Source organism: Balaenoptera physalus, assembly GCF_965194825.1.
Source record: "Balaenoptera physalus genome assembly, chromosome: 6".
NCBI lineage: Eukaryota > Metazoa > Chordata > Mammalia > Artiodactyla > Balaenopteridae > Balaenoptera > Balaenoptera physalus.
Genome location: NC_138885.1, coordinates 110,049,812 through 110,070,813, shown reverse-complemented (window position 1 = coordinate 110,070,813; position 21,002 = coordinate 110,049,812). Strand labels below are relative to the sequence as shown.

Sequence of the window (21,002 nt, the reverse complement as noted above, 5' to 3'; positions counted from 1 at the left end):
CTCCCTCTCACTCTGCTCTCTCCCAAGGTTTTAGGAGCAGTCGAAGCACAGTGTTCACAAGCTCGTATGACTATGAAAATCTGCAAAAGCAAGACATGTTACCATCAGTGATTAGGTAAGTCCTCTGCCCCTTGCACTCTCTCTCCCGACCAAGAGAGGACGAGGGGAAGCGGAGCCATCTCGATACATCCGCCCTGGCTCAGCGGGATACAGCTGTGAGATTCGCACACGTCCCCTTGTACGGCTGCGTCACTGCTGGCTGTGCCGGAATTAAGAATGGCTTCCAGAAATACTTTATTTTAGGACAAATTATCCAATGTCAGCGCACAGTGGGCAGTGCCAGATGGACTAGCATGATATAAACTGCATGAGGGCAGAGGAGAAACAAAACTGGAAACTATCAAAGCCAGAAGCTAGCCTATGGAAAATTCTTCCACAGAATTTTTATCACTTATCAAGTCATTTGTCAATTTTTACCATTTATCTCATAAAATTACTAGAGACTTTCCAAAGTTTAAGAAGCCAAAAAAGTTCACACCACATTACCAATAATGGGCCATGAATCACCATAACAGCAGCAGCAGCTGGTCACCAGGCTACAGGAAACCCTGAATGGTGTATTTCCTCTATGGAAAATGATACTGTAAAGCTACTGTCATAGAAAGAGGTCACACCTAAGAATACACAACTTAAGAAAAAAAATGGAAAAAAATAGAGAGGCATGTCAGGCCATGAATTCATTCATAAATGTTATTTTCCCAGAATGTGCTATCTGCAATACCTGCCAACTTTGAAAAATTGTCTAAGTACTTACGCCCCTCAAAACCTGGCGAGGGCAAGTCCTTGTGGGAAGACTGCCAAGCTGGCTCTACTGAGCCCCTGGTCTAGCCTAGAGATGCGCACATGCTTCCAGGTCAGCCAATTAAATATGCACATGTGCACGGGCACGCACACACACATACACACACACACACACACACACACTTTGAATCTTGAGGTACTGACACAGAACAGAGATGTAGTTGGAGTTTCTTTTATGGTCTTGGTTACACTGGCGTGATGATATCTCGTTCCTGCCGGAGCGAGAATTCTCAATTCTGCAGACTGTCCTTGATCCCTGCTGCTCCCAAGACTGGCCTCACTGCCCCTCTTCAATTCCCAAGGGTCCACCTTAAGTCAGGCAGGAACTGTTTCTCTTGTTTAAAACCAAGAACCCTACAGGATACTCACTGGATCTACAAAGGGATTTATGTCTCCTGGTATACCAATATGCCCAAGATATATGTGCTTATGTGTGTGTATTTTATTAATAGGTTTGTTTTTGTTTAAAATCGAGCTGTAAATAAAGTACACACAACACACATGCTTATAACTGCATGCAAAACATCAGGAAAAATACACAAGAAACTATCAACAGTGTTTACTCTGGGAAGTGAGATTATGAGGGAGAAAGAGGCTTTTACTTCTAACTCATACCCTTCAGTACTCCTTGAATTTTTAAGTAAATAAACAGCATGTACTATAATAAATGCATACAAAACTAAAAGGAGGGCCAAACCTACAGAATAAACTCTCACCCATGAGAAACGCTTCATCTCCTCTTGAATCTTTTTTCCCCCTTCCTTGTAAGGCAATTCCCTCTGACAATATTCACCCTGAGGCTCATCTCCGTCCGTGGGCCAAGTTCAGTCTAACCACCCAGTGTTCCAAGGAGCAAAACAGAAACCTCTTTCTCTCAGAGAAGCAGAACTGAATTGCCAAATCTAGCCTTAGTAGCTCAAGCTCGACACACCGACTTTCCCACGTTAGGTGCTTCACGTTTAATGAGTAAAAAAATTCACGAATGAATGAGTTGCACCATAATGAATGAGTTGGCCTTATGATCATTTGTTTCTACAATATTGAATTAGTACAGCTAATTATAGTTAAATTCCACCAAAAACACCTTTGCTTTTTTGTTTCGTTTTGTTCTTACATTGCTTGATTCCCAGCGTCCTTCTTTACCCTGGTGAGTGAAATTCTCTCTTTAATTGTTCGTTACTTACACCTCATACAAACAGCACATTCTTAACAAATGCTGGAGAGGGTGTGGAGAAAAGGGAACCCTCTTGCACTGTTGGTGGGAATGTAAATTGATACAGCCACTGTGGAGAACAGTATGGAGGTTCCTTAAAAAACTAAAACTAGAACTACCATACGACCCAGCAATCCCACTACTGGGCATATACCCAGAGAAAACCACAATTCAAAAAGACACATGCACCACAATGTTCACTGCAGCACTATTTACAATAGCCAGGACATGGAAGCAACCTAAGTGTCCATCAACAGACGAATGGATAAAGAAGATGTGGTACATATATACGATGGAATATTACTCAGGCATAAAAAGGAACAAAATTGGGTCAGTTGTAGAGACGTGGATGGACCTAGAGACTGTTATACAGAGTGAAGTAAGTCAGAAAGAGAAAAACAAATATCGTATATTAATGTATATATGTGAAATCTAGAAAAATGGTACAGATGAACCAGTTTGCAGGGTAGAAACTGAGACACAGAGGTAGAGAACAAACGTATGGACACCAAGGGGGGAAAGTGGCGGGGGGTGGTGGTGGGATGAATTGGGAGATTGGGATTGACATGTATACATGAATATGTATAAAATAGATAACTAATAAGAACCTGCTGTGTAAAAAAATAAAATAAGATAAAATTTTAAAAAAATAGTACATTCTGCCTTTATTACCAATTAGAAAGGAAAAGCAAAGTTAGAGACTGGGAGAAAATTAACGCTGCATTCATATTTGATTAGACTGATAGAAAAAGCACTTTTACATCCTTAACATGACAATGAGAGAGGGATACATATACAATATGTTAGACCAACTAATAGTAACAGTCCCTGGGGCTTGTCATTAAATTGGAGGGTTTTCCAAAGAACACCCCAAGCATTAGTGAATGCATAAGCATCTTCTCTCCCACTTTTATCCGTAATAAAAACTACAGAGAAAAGAAATCCTGCCTAACCCACTGAATTTGGATTTGATTGTAATTAACTGTCCTTTCGCACCTGTTAATATAAAACATTTTGCTATTTCTAAATTAGCACATATTGGAAGGGAAGATCATTTCCTGGGGCATCACTTCCCTCAGCTGCTCCAGCCTTCTACTAATGAGCCCAAAGTATTTAAATTTAACCCTGGCGAAGAAAGATTAACTTTACAAGGAGGAAAACACAGCAAGACAACTTCACAGTTGTCTGTGAAGGAGCCAGTGCCAGAGCTGGGCCTTTCTGGTTCACAGTTTCTCTCTGGCTTCACCTGCCAAATGACTTGATCTCTCCAGCATAAGACACAGATTTCAACAACCGTTACTTAGGGCACTGGGAAGCCTGAGCGGACCGTCTGGCTCCGACCATGTCCTCTGAGTGTGATGCTCAAGCTCTAGCGTGCCTTGGTCCTGTGACTCAGTAGCCACCCAGGGTGTGGTTTCTTTGTAACCTGCACTCCATGCCTCGTCCTTTGTCCTGGTAACCCCCCTAGGACACTAGACCCTCTAGAACCCGAATCCTGCCTGGCACATAGTAAGTGCTCAATGCGTGTGAGCTCTGACAATGAAATAATGATGATGCTGATAAGCTACTATGATCTCTGTCCACAGGGTCCACAACTTCACTTCTTGTGCCAAATTCTCCCCAAGCTACACCTAGCACTTGTGGTATCTGTACAAACTCTGGATGTTCTGCTCTACTGCCAACTATGGATGTCTTCTAAGATTCCACCCAGAACCAAATCTATCCCCTGGCACCTTTCTGAGCCCACCGGGTCAGTCTAGTTCTAACTCAGCCTACTGTCTACATGGATTATCTGCAACTGATGGGACATGCCCTTCCCGTGAATTGCTAACAGGGGTGGATGAGAAGAGTCAACCGCCTGGTCTTCACCTGTTTGCCCGAGCACACGCAGGTGCCAGGCTCTGTGGGAGGTACAGGACTACACGACGAATGTGACGCAGCCCTGGCTGTGACACAAGAACAGTTTGGTGTGGAGAGACATATATCTATAGACTATCATAAAACAACAGAGACGTGCTTATAACAAACTGCCCCTGGCATATTATAAAACACAGACCAAAGAAAGCCATCTGGGTGGGAGACAAAGGCCTGCTGGAGAAGGTGATACAGGATCCAAGTTTTAAAGAAAACGCAAAGTTAGGAGGAAAAGGGAATAGGGACCATCACAAAATGCCCCTCGTTTATAACAGAAACTAGCCTTTCCCAAGTGCCCATGTACCAAGATTTTCACCTGTGTCCATCTCATCTCATTGAGTTCATTCAACTACCTTATAAAGTAAATAGCGTCAACTCCATTCTCCTGATTCAGAGACCAAGGCAGAAAGGTTACCTCGGCCAGGCTCCACACCCATTCAATGGAGGAGCCTCATTCCACCCTGATCCAAGTCACTCCCAGACCACGCAACTTCCAGGACACCTACGACCTTCGTGGGACCACAGTATCGTGACGAAGGTCACAAGAAGGGCTTGTGCCTTTAAACAAGTTCACACGTGCCCAAACATTCCTCTTCATCCCCAAACACAATCTCTCCTCTTCCTCGTTGCAGCCACTCAAAGGCCCGTGAAGGGTAAGAAAATCAACACCCTAATTCCCTCTTGTCAGTCCCCTTCAACCTGAACTCTACCCTGCCCCTCCTCGGCCCTCCCGTTCCAGCACCATGTTCCCTGAGCGTCGGCAGCCCAGGACCACCACGCGCTCCACCTGCCCGCCGTCCTCCGCTCTAGCCGGCGCTGACGGCAGCAGCCCCGCACCTGCCTCTCCCAAAGGTGCACCCACACCTCGGCATCCAAGCATGCAACTTCTCCCCTGGCCACCTCTACCCGCCAAAGGTTCATTGGTAGATAACAGACGTGCTCTGGGGTCTGGACACGTGACACAAAAAATATAAGAACAAATACCATTGAGGAAACTGATACATAAGACAGAGCTGGACGCTCCCGTCAACGCTTTACTATAAGAAAAGTCACATAAACCAGGCAGAAATTATTAAAACTAAGAGAGCAGCATGACTGTCACGAAGACAGGACCCTTGAGGGAGGAAAAACAAAACAGAACAAAATCCAGACAAAATAAATCAATCTCCATACATCATTATGTTTAAATAATTAACGGAACCCTCAGACACCAAACAGCACAGATGCGCCAGTGGTTAACACTTAAACTCCTCGAGTCAGCGTCCCGACCTCTCCATGGCCCTCAATGTCAGTGACCTGATCTCAGCTGCACAGATGCGCTCCCACCACCTCGAACGGGGGCACATCTTGAAGCTGCTCGTGGTCACAGAGAATCACGTCCCTTCCAAAGTCTTCAATGCTGCAAGTTCTACCGTGCCACCCACCTCTCCCACGAGCGGTGCCACAAGCCCCCATGTGCCTCTGCAAACTTTTTAAGTATAAATTGAATTTAAGTTCATAGCAGCACTATTCAGAGTAGTCAAAAGGGAGCGATAACCCAAGTGTCTATCAACAGATGAATGGATAGAAAAAATGTGACTTATACCCACAACGGAATATGACTCAGGCTTGCTCGCTCTCTCTCTCTCTGTCTCTCTCTTTCTTTGGCTGCGCTGGGTCTTCGTTGCTGCGCGTGGGCTTTCTCTAGTTGCGGCGAGCGGGGGCTACTCTTTCTTGCGGTGCGCGGGCTTCTCTTCGCAGTGGCTTCTCCTGTTGTGGAGCATTGCTCCGCGGCATGTGGGATCTTCCCGAACGAGGGCTCGAACCCGTGTCCCCTGCATTGGCAGGCGGATTCTTAACCATTGCTCCACCAGGGAAGTCCCTGACTCAGGCTTTAAAAGGGAAGTCTGACAAATGCTCCAACACGGAATGAGCCTCAAGGACATGATGCCAAGTGAAACAAGCCCATCACAAAAGGATGAATTCTGCATGATTCCACTCATGAGTCACCCAGAGTAGTCAAATCCATAGAGACAGACAGCAGAATAGAGGTTATCAGGGGCTGGGGGAGGGGAGGAAGGGGAATCATTGTTTAATGGGGAGAGAGTTTCCATTTGGGCAGATGGAAAAGTTCTGGAGATGGACGGCTGTACAACCATGTGAACGTAGTTAAAGCCACAGAAGTCTACATTTTAGAATGGTTAAAACGGTAAATTTTGTTGTATTTGTTTTATCACAATAAAAAAGGTAAACGAAATTTAAAGTTCAATTCTTCTGTCCCACGAGCCCCATCTCAGGTGCTCACCGGCCTCACCTGAACGGCTACCACGTGCCAGCACAGATCACTGAAGGTTTCCGCCCCTGCAGAAAGTGAGTGGCTAACATGGGTTAGTGGCTGCTGACCACGTTTCCCTGGACTAAGGAACTGGCCTGACTGGTACCTCTGAAAAGCTACATTCCCATATTGAACCAGCCCACTGTGCTATCCAGCGTGCATTCATTCATTCATTCATTCATTCATTCAGCAAGCACTGCTGAACACCATTCATCTTGGTGCCAGGCACTTGGTCTGAGTGCTGATAAATAAAAATTATCAAGACATTCTTGGCAGCTAACGCTTCCTAGGATGGCGGAGGAGCACACAGTTTAAAGAGAAATCACAATGTAACGCGACATGTGACCTTTCACCCACATAAGCCAAATGCTAACTGCCTCCGGACTTTGTTCTTTCCAGCACACATTCCAGAATGCTCTACGTTGCTCAAGGGCCAGCTCCCTAACCCAGTGCAGGCAGGTCACGCTGCACCTAGACTTCTGCAGAGTCTCCACTTCTCTCCTCCCCACCCAAGAGCTCATCTTCCCTCCCACTGTCTCAAAGGAAGAATTAGTCTTTACCTTCCCAAAGTTAATCCCGCCAACACTTCTTGATTCCATCCTCTCCTGCCTGTTCTGGGCCCCTCTCCATCCTCATCTCTTACCTCTCCGTATCCATAATTCCAAAGGACCCCCTACCCTTAGTCTACAGACAAGCTCAACTTGCTCTTAGTATAGGGAAAGCCAGGTTGTCCTCTCCTTTCCAATCCAACAGGGCTAGGCAAACTACTTCGGAGAAAGGCCAGGTAATAAACTTCGCAGGCTTTGCAGATCACAGGCCGACTGTGCTGTATATTGCTCTTTACCCTTCTTTCACTACTCTTTAAAATGCAAAAAGCGCTCTTAGCTTGGGGGCAGGGTGGAGGTGTACAGGGATCTGGCCCGTGGGACACAGGGCGCCAGCTCGATCTACATGGTACTCTCAGATCATTTTTTCTTAGGTACAGTTTTTGATGTGTCCCTTCTCTGTCCAAAAAGACAACACTTGGTGGTCTCCTCTCTTTCCATAGAGTAGGAAGGGTGGGCCTTCAATACCCCAACCCACCCTCTGAAAGTCCCAGCTCCCTCTCCCCTTCAAACACCTTTGAGCACCACCCAAATGGCCCACTCCGTGCCACCCTCCTTGTCCTGCCACCGGGCTGCGACCACACTGTCTAGTGATCCTTGCCCAGATCCATCACACGTGCAGAGCCCCGTGCAAACGCCACCACGTTTACAAAGATCACTGTCTCCGGTTACAGTGACCTTCCTGGGCTGCCACTAACCCAAGCTTCCCTAACCTATCGTGCCATCTCCCCAAGACACCGAGAACAAGTTATTCCTGATATGCTACAGTTGCTCAACGAAGGTTTTCTTAAAGAATGACAACTCTCAACTTATACAATATTGTAACTCAACTATACCTCAATTAAAAAGATTAAAGTAAAATGCACCTGCCCACACAAAGAAAGAATGAGAACTCTCATCTCCACGGGGGCATCAGAAGCAGAATTTGAGCTGTTCTCACCTTGATCACCACTAAGCACCACCACAGCAGGGCTGCACAATTCCTTGTCTGACCTGTGAATCAGAGAACCGGTTCCATTCCTCTGTCTACTGGGAGTGCCTCTCAGGAGACGGCATACCCCATAGGCCATCACCAAAGTCACCTATTTTTATATGATCACTGCTATGGACTGAACGTTTGTGTCCCCCCAAAATTCAGACGTGGAAACCTACTCCCCAGTGTGACAATATCTGGAGGTGGGGCCTTTGGGAGGTGATTAGGTCGTGAGAGCGGAGTCCTCAAGAACAGCAGTAGTGCCCTTATACATGAGACCCCAGAGAGCTCCCTCAGCCCTTCCACCGGTGGGGACACAGCAAGGAAATGACCATCTGTGAACCAGGAAGCAGGTTCTCACCAGCCACCAAATCTGCCTGCACCATGATGCTGGACTTTCAGCCTCCAGAACTGTGAGAAATAAATTTCTGCGGTTTATAAGCCAGCCAGCTTACGCTATTTTGTTAAAGCAGCACGAAGGGACTAAGACAAATCACCCCTGAGCAGATTCAAAGCTCTCAGGTGTCTGGGTAGTCATCAATGTCAAGACCAGCATCAATTAACAAGCATCAGGGGTTAATGCTCCTCAACACAGCCGAAGCCTTTCACGACACAGTGCAGACTGCAGGCAGGTCAAGGTCATTCTTCCACTCACTCCACAGGTACTTAGTAAGCACCTACTATATGCCAACACAGTGCTGGAGAGTGAGGTACAATAGGAAGCAAAACTGCCTCTAACAGCAAACTCTTTAATACAGCCAAACAAGAATGCGACGACATTTCTGAAACCAACATACACAGATCACGCAAGACAGTACACGCCTCAACGGTAAGGACCAAGATCCCTGAGACGCCCCACCTGGCCACCACGCTGTGCTTCGCTCCAAGTGAGCGCTCAATAAATACCGGCCACACAGAACCGCGCTCCAAATGATTACATCAAAAGCCTTCGGTAACTCTGGAAGGAATTAGGACTGACCTTTGAGTAATTACTTCAAGACTGAAAAAGGAACAGCAGCAACGCAGAGCCTCAAAACCACTCCAGGAATAATCAAAATAAGAGAAAGATGTTTGGGAACAGATTCTGCAGTTCAGTTTCTGTTAAAGGGAGATGGCTCTCATCCTTCAAGCAGAAGAGAAATTAAAGTCATCGCCTCAATCCAATAGCTGGAAAGTGTCTTTATCGTGAAAATTCAATTAGCAGTCTGTGACCTCCACGTCACTTCTCCGTCTGTAGCTCCACTCCCTTCCCGCTGAGGTTAAATGCACCACAGAGGTCAGGAAGCGCCCCATTTAGAAGATGCGCCCTCGCCTTTTTAGAATGAGCTGTGCTTTGATTTTACACCTACGCTAAAGAGGCTGCTGGGTCAACGTTTATACGCGGGTTCCGTGGAAATTATTTCGCAATTATTACCTGTGTGTACCAAACGGAACTTATTTAAGTTTCCAGGGTATTGGCAGTACGACACCACCACCACATGATAAAAGTGCTCAATTCCAATGCTTGGCCAAACAAGAATTGTCCAATACACTTAAAATCTGATAGCTTTTATGTAACAGCCACTTAATAACTATCATAATACCTGCTTGTAAGGTACTTTAAAACATAGAGGGCGTGGACTGAACTCATCATGGGATAAGAATGCCTGTTGCTGTGCACTTCAAGCTGTCAGACTTCATGAAAGATCACGGCACAGCTGGGTATCTGACTGGTATAATATGGGTGCCAAGGCGCTCGCTGGCTAATTCAGGCTGATCAATTTCAAGCCATTCTAGTGTAAAGAGTGAATTATTCATAAACGTTTAGGGAACAAATCATATGACCTTAAACATTCATGCCCCCCACCTCAATTTCACCAATCTTTGTCTCCGATACTCTACTGCTGGTCTGTTAAATGTACATCACTGTAATCCTCCCACACCCATGATTCCATTCAAACAGCTCGCTCTAAATAGTCTTTTCACAGTAGGAATGTACAGAGGTACGCCTGGCTACAGAACTTTATACAGAGACTAGTCTATCTATTTATACCCACACAAAGAGAATACAAAGCACGCCGTTCATGAATACTAAGCGCTCAGCATTAATGACACCCCTTAATGATGGGTCTGCTGACCTCTAAGCCAGTGATACACGAAGCACGGATCTGGGCTGAACTCAACCACAGCCAGAGGAGGTCTGCTGGGTGCTGCCCTCCTCTCCCAGGAGCACCAAGTACGACAGCCACAAGCAGCGCCAGTGACCAGGTCGGAATTTCTGGCAACTTGACCCTTCTGGCCTGGTAATTCAGCATCCCTCATGTTTTCAAAATACCACCAAGCATCACTCTGTCCTAACTCTGGGTCTACCGTGTTCGAGGCAGTCCCTTTTTTGCCTTGGAAATTGCGCTGGCCTTAGCGCCGCCTAACACGCATCAGGAATGTCCACAGAGGAGTCCAGAGCAATCTGACGATTTTCTTTGTGCTTAGAACTTGAAAACTGCATTTTCTCAACACCGGGAAAAAGGGAAGTATGTCTTTTCATTGAAGATTTTCACTGAGAAGGAAACCAAAGCTTCGCAAAAACTGTCTTCCCAATTTATCTCCCTAACATCAGAACATTTCTCTGAAGTGTAGCACTGACATTTACAAAATTTCATTTAGACACCGTTAAGGACCATAAGGTTTCTCTGAAAAACCAGAGGGGAGGGGGAAGGGAATGCATGGTTACAAAATAAGAAGGTAGAGAAAACCATCCCAAAGGACGCAGAAAGGAAACACGCTCTCCCATATCCGACACACCTGTGTCAAGTGTTCACGCTATTAGAGCTGAACCGTGTCTCCCCAAGGCTCAGATGCTGAAGCCCCAACCTCCCAGGACCTCAGAATCTGGCTGTATTTGAAGACAGGTCTTTAAAGGGATGATTAAGTTAAATGAGGTCACTAGGGTGGGTCCTACTCCAAGAGGACTGGTGTCCTTGTAAGAAGAGGAGATGAGGACACAGACACACACAGAGGGACAACCACGTGAGGACACAGGGAGGAGACGGCCGTCTACACGCCCAGGAGAGAGGCCTCAGGAGGAACTAGCCCTGCCCACACCTGGATCTCACATTCCAGCCTCCAGCACAGGGAGGAATAAACGTTTTGAAGCCTGCCCCACCCTGTCTGTGGCACTTTGTTACGGCAGCCCTCGCAGACTAATTAATACACGCTATGCCATGCTCTGTGCCAGGCCCTGCTCTCGCTCCGAGGTATGGACAGAAAAAGCAGAAGGGAAGAGCTTTCAAGGTTGGTCTTGCCCCGGGCCCTCGTGTGTTTGGGTGGAACTCCGCTTTTTTCTCTACGCCTCTCTTTTCTCACCTGTATAATGGGATAATATGACATGAAGGCCATCATTAGGATTTCCTGAGAGAGTGAATACACAGTACCCAACAGAACTCCTCATACATCCCAAGCATGCAATGCACACTATCGTTTTTAAAACTGGGCCGCACCCAGGCCAATTCAACCTGTCTCTATGAGGTAGGAATTGGGCACCAGAAAAATCTGTAAAGCTCCTGGGGGCTGGGGCAGAGGTGGGCACACAGGTGGAGCAGAAAGATGAAGATCAGGAAGCCCGCCGGGCCCAAAGGCTTTTTTACCTTGAATCTCACGATGCCGTTGTTAAATCCACACTATTATTATTCCCAAATTAAGAACAGTGGCCAGCGCTGGGGCAGTTCTGGCAGGGGGTGGGAGAGGCGGAAACAGAGGTAAATAATCTTTTAGGCGCGCCGATCCTACGATCCTACGCGACGGCCCAGGGGAGATGTGTGGGGGCAGCAGGTGACACTGCTCTGAGCCCAGCAGAGCCAGGGCGGGGAGGAGGGTAGCGGATCAGTGAGGCCTCACCCCTCAGGGGGATCTGGGGTACCCCCTGGGCCTCTCCTGCTCCTCATCCAGTTCACCAGCCCAGCCGGCAACGTGCTCACATCAACACGCCCGTCCCGGCTCCAGGGTTACCTGCTGATTGCCTATGGGACCGCTTTACAAACAGCCCAGGGAAAATGCTCTTACAGTGACTGTGTTTAATCTTTAATGTGAAACATTCCATTGTTTGAGAAGGGGAGCTGTTTCTAATTGAATACATCTACAAATACGATGAGAAGGTATGAATTAAGGTGAAAGGGTAAAATGTGCCATTGAAAAAACAGATGTATTTTGGAACAAATCCAGAAATGTCTTCCTCCTGTTACATGTTAAGATTTCACGGGTTGAAGTCAAGCCAGAAACACGCATATTTGTGATGGAAAGACAAGTACTACTCCTTAAAATTGAGAGACCAGCAGGATTTTCTCACTTTATTCTGAAAGAAAAATGTAAATACTTTTGAAGGGGTAGTGGGGAAAAAAGGAAACATGCAATACTTTAAAAAAAAGAGCACTGTTTTACCACTTTAAAGCCATGGATAATTTAAGAACATAAAAATATGTGATGTGGTCTGTTCATTAAAGTGTAAGATTTAGTATAAATTGAATTTTAAACTATAATTTACCCAGACAACAATTTCAAATGTAATGACTGAATATGCTTTAACTGCTTCTAAATCCTGCTGGCAAAATTTAAGGAAACTCTTAATTTCTGCCAATTTATTAAGAAGCAGGCAAACTTGAGTACAGAAAAAAATCATTAATAAAAAAGTTTTCTGAACTTGGTGACCCCACAAGGTCAAGCAGACCCAGAAGCTACTTGTTTAACAAAAGAAGAGGAGCCAAGATGAGAGAAAAGACCACCTCATTCCATTAAAATAACATCTGGCTTCTTATCGACATGTGTTCATTTGAAAGACAACGATAAACAGGATCCTTCTCATGTTCGCTTTTCAAAATTATCCTTTTAAGTCGAGGAATTCATAAATGCTTTCCCTCACGTTTACGAGGTTTTCTATTCTGTCCTGGGTTGTGTTTACGCCTCCATGTGGTGTGTTTCTAGACATTAACCTGTTCATCCACGTTTTGGAGAGGAAAAGCATCTGGAACGGAGGTTTCCTACCAGTTTTCACCCACAGCCTCCTAAGCCCTTCTTGCTCTTCTTCCCTGTCAACAGCCGAGGAAATGCAGCACCCACGACCGAGGGTGGCGTGTCTCAGCCCTGGAAACCAGCGGGACTCCGGCTACTTCGTGGGGCAGCCGTGCAGAACCGCAGACTGCACTCCAGCTCCCCGCGCCTACGCGGATTCTGAGCTCATCGCACTCCTCGGGGGCCCATCCTTCAACCAGCCTGAAATTCTGCACTGCGGGCCAACGCTGAGTGTGCGATCACCCCTCCCAAGACGGGTGAGGGATGAGTGAACAGGAAAGGGAAATGAAGAGGGACCAACTTCCCTTACACAGTAAGTGGGTCACGGGCATGAAACGTACCGCGTGCGGAACACAGTCAGTAATAATGTCGTATCTCTGTATGGTGACAGATGGTAGCTAGACTTACCGTGGTGATTATTTTGAAATGTACAGATATAGTGAATCACTATGTTGTGCACCTGGAAATGACATAGCGTTGTAGGTCAATTAAACTTCAAAAACAATCAAACAGACAATCAAAGTCACAGAAAAAGAGATCAGATTTGTGCTTACCAGAGGAGGGGGCTGGGAGGAGGTGGAAGTGGACGAAGACAGTGAAACGGTACAAACTCCCAGTTATAAAGATAAATAAGTACTAGGAATATGTAATGTACAGCATGGTGAATATAATCAACACTGCTGTATGTTACACATGAAAGTTAAGAGAGCAAATCCTAAGAGCTCTAAATAATTATTAGAAAATTATCAACAACAAAGACAGAAAAAGATTCCTGTCCAGAGCTGAAGCGATTGACCAGTGTCTAGCTGACCTGCTGGCAATAAGAAGTCAGGACTTGGCCAAGGCTCAAGGAAACCGGCTAAAAGCAAAATACTTTGTGTAATTTCTCCCTCCTCTTAGATGGGCAGGCACGGGGCAGATAAAGGACATTCCCCAAGACTTTCATTAAAACTAAATTTGTTACAGGATCTTAAATGTCCTGATCTCTGGAGAGCAGAGACAAAGGTGCATAATGGAGATGTCAAAAAATTCTACTTCCTGGGAATTCCCTGGCCGTCCAGTGGTTGGAACTCCGTGCTTTCACTGCCGAGGGCCTGGGTTCGATCCCTGGTGGGGGAACTAAGATCCCGCAGGCCACGTGGTACAGACAAAAAAAAAAATTTCTACTTCCTGCTTCTCCCCTCTTCACAGTAGGTGCCTTCTGAATTATTACTGTAAAGAGAAGCAATCTTTTTTTTTTTTAAGTAGGAGATAAATATATTATTCTACCAAAGGACAAATGAATGTCCACGTGGATCCTGACGAGAGTGAAATCAGGTGTGCTCCTGGTGCCCGGACGGTATGGAGAACAAGACCATCGCTAGCTGCAGGCGTCTGCATGCACAGTGCAGGTCTCTGCTTCCCTTTACATACAAAGCTACGCTGCAAACTCAGTATCCACAAAGGGAAAAATAGGCACAAACACCAAAACCGAAGCTAACGTATCAATCATTTCAAATTAAACAAACAAAAACGCTGCTGTGGAAACCTGGAACTACTTGCGGTCGACATTTAGTGTCATGAAAACCAAAGCTTCAGCCATTCTCAGCAAACGACCTCAGCCAAAGACCTGAAGTTTGGAGGTGAGTCCTATGTCTCACCTCCACAGCCCACAATGTGGTCTGGGTTGTGAATGTAACTTTTGTATTTATTTACTCTCTGTAACACCAGTAATACAGCATCAACCAAAATGACAGTTTTCTCTTTTAAAAAGCCTCTAATGTGAAATGCAAAAAGTAAAAAAATAAAAGATTTAATGACAACCATGATGGATGAAATGTATTTCTGGAAAAAAACAACAACAAATAAACAGCCAGACTGAAGGCACCCAGAGACTTTTATCACAACCCAGTTCCAGCGCTCTCTCACATCTTTTAAAGTTTGAATCACGTATTCGACAAAAAGTCTGGTTTTGGGGAGCCCTGAGGGCATCCGTCAATGAAAGCAGCTGATTTATAAACAGAATTAAGTGATTATGAAAACACTGCGGCGTCATGAAATGCTTAAAAAGCACAGCATTGTTCCAAAGTTTCCTCGTGCACCTGCAACTGGGATATTGTCATCTGGTTCTGAAACACAAATATTTTTTCAGCTTTAAAAACACGCACAATCCTGTAGATCCAAAACGTGCCCAGTACCCTGTCAACGTTGTTCTTTCTTCCCCAAATCACATCATTAATAGCTATGCCTCTGGAGGGATGTCCAATCTTTAAGCTGGCAGATCTCAGTCACAACACATGTGTGTGTATACACACACACACACACACACACACACACACACACACATCGTGGCAGGGGAATACATCTGTGTCCCACTTTATTCAGGGACTTCAATATCAGCCCCTCGTCACCTCTGGGGACCCCATCAGTGATCTCTAGATGCTTTTTCATTGCATATCCCTCTCAGTGAAAACCTTTTAAGCATTAACTCCAACTCATGTAACCTATTAACTAGAGATAACACACAACAAACATTATATGCATTTTTCATAGACCACAAATAGACATTTTGTAACTATTAAATAAAAATACATAAACAGAGAACTTAAGTTTCTTCCTGCACTCCAGTAAATCCCATTGTCACTGCCAGAGGATATGCAGTCCACTTGGGAGCCCACTTTGTGAATTAAAACCTGAGACAAGGCATTTCTGTCACCCTCTACCCCAACTAAACATGGAGACTATTGGTGTCAAGGAAATGTACTAGGAGGCCCATGAAATTTATCAGGCAAGTCTAATTTCCACAGGCCTCTCCCCTTGTTCTCATCTGGTCTACAACAGTTTCTGTCATGCACTGGACACATGAGATCATTACTTCTTATTTTCACCAACTTCTGAGCTGGGTGCCCCTCCAACGCTGTTTCTCCTGGCAAGGCTTTTTGAAGAATTACGCTACAGATCTCTGGAAATTGTTGAAACTGGCACAGAATCATCGTGCATCTTAGAAATACAAACCTAATGTGATATTTTTTCATAATCAAATTAGGAGTTAAACCAAAGCGCGTCTCCCAAGACTGACCTGTGACTGTCAGGGACTGGCAACCCTTGTTTTTACGTTGATCACTGTGAATACTTGAGTCTTTACCAACACAGAGTTGGCATTCAAGTTTCAAGGGATTAGAATGCCTGATAAGATTCTGCTGGGAAAAGAACCTAAGGCAAGGACCCAAGTTTATTCTGTCTCCCAAATGAATCAAATGGTAGAGACATCAGTTCTCTGCTCAACTGCTTTTCTAAATACAGCCTAAAACTCGGCAACCACCTGGAACTTTATAGGTGCTGAGAATTATGTCTGCATACCGGTGCTACAGATGTCTGCATCATATGAACGGGGTAACATCCCTCCAACTCCACTTTCTCATTTCTCATCTTCAAACGGATGTCAAGATAAGAAGGGTACCTCGACGGGTAGAGCTGACCCAGCTAAGGCTAAAAATCACCCCAACGCACTAGAAACAAAAAGCACTGCTCAGTTACACAGAATTTTCTCCAGTTCCCAATCATGACTTACGTGGTCTTACCATATTAAAGTATTTGTTATTACTGATTTAAGAAATAAAATGGCATCACATACAGTAAGCTTCTTTTGCCCAAATTTCCATCTATTGGAAAGTTTAAACAAGCAGAAGTGTTTGCAAATTCGATACCGGATGTTCACACAAACTCTAAAGCCCAATGACAACGGGCAAGTCTATAATAGTATGAGCCAAGCTCTCCCAAGAAGCGGACAGTGTCCCTCTAGCCTTGCTCCAACATGGATGAGGCTGGGTGTCCAGGTTGCGGTAGACATGAGGAAAGTCTTCAACATCTTGGAGAGAGAGAAGGTGATCATCACGCCGGTGGGGCGGTGGGGGGGGGGGGGGGGGAGGGGCGGGGAGAGTCCTCACCTCCTCCTGCCTCTGTATTCTCCCTGTGGGTTGGTGTTAAGTGTTCCAGAAAGGAAAGTGCTCCGGGCTGGCTATCTCGGGTCATATTCTGGGTTCCAGGCTCAAGGGAAGTAAGCAGAGAAAACTCTCATGTTTTCTTTACAGTATTCAAGCTCCATCCACCACGATAGGAAAAAATGACAGGAATTCAAGGCAGAGACACTCTCTTCAAGAATAAACACTATGAATTTTGCCGTGAGCATTGTTTGTGCTTATTTTACAGGGTCTCCTGAAACTGGGAAACTACAACACTCGTAAGAGTTATTCAGAGGCACCCCACAGCCCAAAGTGTCTTCTGAATTGCTGGGGTCTTTTTTTACAGTAAAACATGCAACTAACTTAGCAATGTTAAGTTGAATATTGTTTACTTCAATCATGGGTAAAATGTTAGTTAAAGCATGGAACATAGTTTACTCAAATTGCTAGTTAATATAAAACCACCATAATCCTTAACCTACAAAAGTGTTAAAAAAAAAAAAAAAAAAAAGAGCCTACGCAACATTTAACGTGTGCCTTTTCCACATTACAATCCGCAAACACGGGGTAGGAGAGGCCTCAAGATCAGCTCATCAAGCCTTTCACTCTACACGTGAGGACACACACAGGTTCAACAACTTCACACAAGCAGACAGGCAACACAAGGCAGGACACAAGTGACCAAAACGCCAGGCAAAGGATTCTCTAGAAAACATGATATTCCTTATTTGATCACAAATAGTGAAATTACGACCCAAGGTAAAATTCAGGTGAACAACCACATAGAAACACAGACGTAGGAATTTATTTCTACAACAAACTAATGCAAACACAACTGGATATTTTTAGTGTACTTTTTGGTCACGTTATCAACCCACTGGGAAAACCACGCCTCTTAATGTGTGTCCTGTTTTTGAAACTAAAGACATGAGTCTAACCTACTGATGCATTTTACATAGTACTGCTCCAGAAACAGTCTCTGAAAGTGCATCCAAAAATGTCCCATCTCAACTGATTTGGCAGCAAGGATCAACTGGCATAGGAAATGTGCAAATCCTATAGGCAGCTCCAACAAGATAGCCGATATATTTTCACTATGATTTCTTACAAGTATTAAGAAGCTCTAAGTTTTGGCTTTTCCTTGCTTTTGATAATATCCACAGTGCAAAATCATTCTGAGAAAAACACATGGGCCCAAGTGTGCCACAGTATAAAATTCATGAGTCAAGGAAGGTGCTCGAAGAGTGGAGAGATTCACTATTAGGCATTTCATCCTGAGTTAAAATGTGATTACCAAGACCAGGAGAGCAGAGCTGATCGGCAGGTGCCCCGAGTTAGGGGCTGAGAGAGCGGGGAGTATGGAGGGAAAGCACCACGGACACCTTTGGGGTGACGGAATTTAGTTGTTTGGTATCCTGATGATGGTGGTGGTTACAGAAATTTAAGCATGCTGAAATTCATAATTTATCACATAGTAAATTTAGGAAATATACAGAGAATACATATGTGTCTGAATACAGCACGTGTGTGTGTTTGTGTGCGTATGCCAGCCCTGAAATTTAACTTAAGAAAAGCAAGCAAGCAATTGATGGAGACCACCGTAACTAAAAAAGATATATTATTACTGTCATTATTGGATATTTCCACACCAATTCCCAACTTCAGAGTAGAGGAAAACCTAAGGACACTGGGCTCCAAGCATGATAATAATCCTCCTTCTGTTAATACAAGCCTGAGAAACAGATTTTATTTTCTTTCTCTCTCAAGAAGAAAACTAAGGCCAGAGAAGGTAACATGTGCCCAGAGGCGGTCAGTGCATGGTGAGCTGGCTGCAAACCAAGTGTCCCCGACCCCATGACCACCAGGAGCCCACAGGGCCCCCAACCAGGCTGGGCTTGGCGCTCCTCTTGGGCGGGGGGGGTCACAGGCCACGGGGCCACGGGCTGGCTCAGGAGGACCAGACTCCAGGCGCCAGCAGTGCCCATTCGTGGGAGAGGGCCCCACTGCAGGTCCGCACCCAGCTGCCCCCAGCCGTTCACGAATCAACTACTCACAGGAGAGGACAGGGCCTGAAACAGCATCCAGAGTCCTGCAGGCCGCAAACGCCTCCCACACTGATGTGTCCGCCCGCCCTCCCAAGCACGGCGGTGGAGGTTACCCCAAGTCCAGGTTAACCGACATCTCGCTGGGCACAGAGAGGGTCCGAAAACAGCAGACAGGTACCAGGTGTTCCCCTGATAAATACCCAAGTCCCAAGAAGCCGACCAAAGGTGAGACCCGCTAAATCTGCAATGACATCCGCAAAACCAGCAGGAAGGAGCCCTGCAGGCGCGCTGGCATCGGGGCTCTAAAATACTCGAGTTGAGACAGAGCTCAGGCGACTCGCAGCCGCCCCCCCGCCCCCAACACCTCCTGGCCTTGCGCCGCTCCCGCCATCCACTTCCCACCTCCTCCTTTCCCTTCTCATTTACTTCCTAATGTATCCCAAAACGGCCTACGGGAGCCGGAGCCGTGAGAACCACAGCGCCGGATACCTATCTTGACATCCAGCTGCCCGTGGACCTTGCTCAAGACAGGACTGCACGGCTGACAGCAGAACTCAGGGCTGGTGTCTCCACCCTGGCATCACGGCCATTAAGCACCGGGTCGCTCTCTGGGGTGGGTCTGTCCCGTGCACTGTGGGATGTTACGCAGCATCCACGGACCCCCCCCCGCCCCCCCGGATGCCAGGAGCATCACCGTCCCCCTCCCCCAACTTGTGACAACCACACGTCTCCAGATATTGCCAAAAGCTGCTTGACGGTAGGGGACAAAACTGCCCTGAGAACCATGGGCTGACCACAAGCTTCTAGAGCTCAACGCTGAAAACACGGTTCCAGTAAGCCACCATCTCCGCTACCTTCGTCCCTACGACGTCCCTTTCTCTCGAACCTGCGAGTCACACGCTCCATCTCCACCTCTTCCTTCCCAACTACCAAGAACAAACCAAAGCCATGGAAACGGTACCCAACTTCCTCCATCAGAAGAAAATACTCTCTCCTCTGTTTCCAAGTTTAAATTTGCTCCAATTTAACTTTTCAATGGCTTCCAGTTCACATCTGCAATCTTCAATCAGGCAGTGGATTCTCAATAAATATTTGACGACGGCGATAATGCACAGAAGTGCTTTGCAGGAGGCGGCCACCTCCATGGTCAAGTTCCCGGGGAGCACATTCCTTAATGACTGCGTTTTTCCCCTGAGGTTTTAAACTCATTTTCTCACAGCAGGCTCTCTTTCCCTCTACAAACATGTTGACTGTTTGTCCCTTCCCACATCCAGCGTTTATTTTGGTTGCTGAGTCTCGCTCTACTCACGTGGCCGGGGCCATCCAGTTGGTCGAGCCCCATGGAAAGGATGGACAGGAGGGAGGGCCAAGGAGGGCAAGACCCGAGGGAGAAACTCACATCCAGTCTCCACTCACGAGGCCAGTTACTTCCTTCACGCTAAAAATAGGTATGGAAAAAAAAAAAAAAGTTTATCTTTCCAACTTAAAAAACAAAAAAGTTTACAAAATGACTTTAGTCTTGCTTCCTGATTGAAACTATTTTTTAAACGTCTTGGGTGGTGAAAGATTAACAACTTATTGGAAGTCACGTACTCTTCTTTTTTAAGGGAGAAAAAGGAGGCAAATGCAAGGTATCCGGGGACACCACACCTGGGACAGTCTCGCCTCACAGGGCAGAGTGATCGTGCTTGTCCTCTGGCCCGGGTCAGGCCTGGCAATAACCACGTGTGCAGAGCCCAAGACCCAGACACCTGGCGGAAAGCTCAAGGAGGGGGCAGCCTCAGGGTTGGGGTGTGGGGTCCTCCCTCCCAATAGGTAACTGATGAAGGGTCTGAATTCCTGACACTCAGGACCTACATGAGATGGCTCTTGTGGGCCTGGCTTCCCTCTGCAGGAACCCATTGCCCGCCTCTGGAAGAGAATCATGGATATCCCAGGTGTCTCAAAAGCTTGACAGGTCACAGCAGTCCTGAGAGAAAGCAAGAGTGAGGACAAATGGCAGAGGGGGATCTGGGAAGTCACCTCTCTCACAGATGCAAAACTGGGTTTTTCCCCCCAACCACAAATAAAATTTCTAATACGTTGCTATAAAAAAA

General features: G+C 46.1%; 1 pseudogene across 1 annotated transcript in view; it reads left to right on the top strand.

Moving 5' to 3' along the window:
• The window catches only part of LOC309662922 (thioredoxin, mitochondrial-like), a 54,391-nt pseudogene that overhangs the window by 21,305 nt on the left and 12,084 nt on the right, over positions 1-21,002 (top strand). The window contains exons 2-3 of the transcript in view: positions 11,805-11,919; positions 12,948-13,177. The product of the transcript in view is annotated as a thioredoxin, mitochondrial-like (transcript). The remainder of the gene's footprint in view (positions 1-11,804; positions 11,920-12,947; positions 13,178-21,002) is intronic.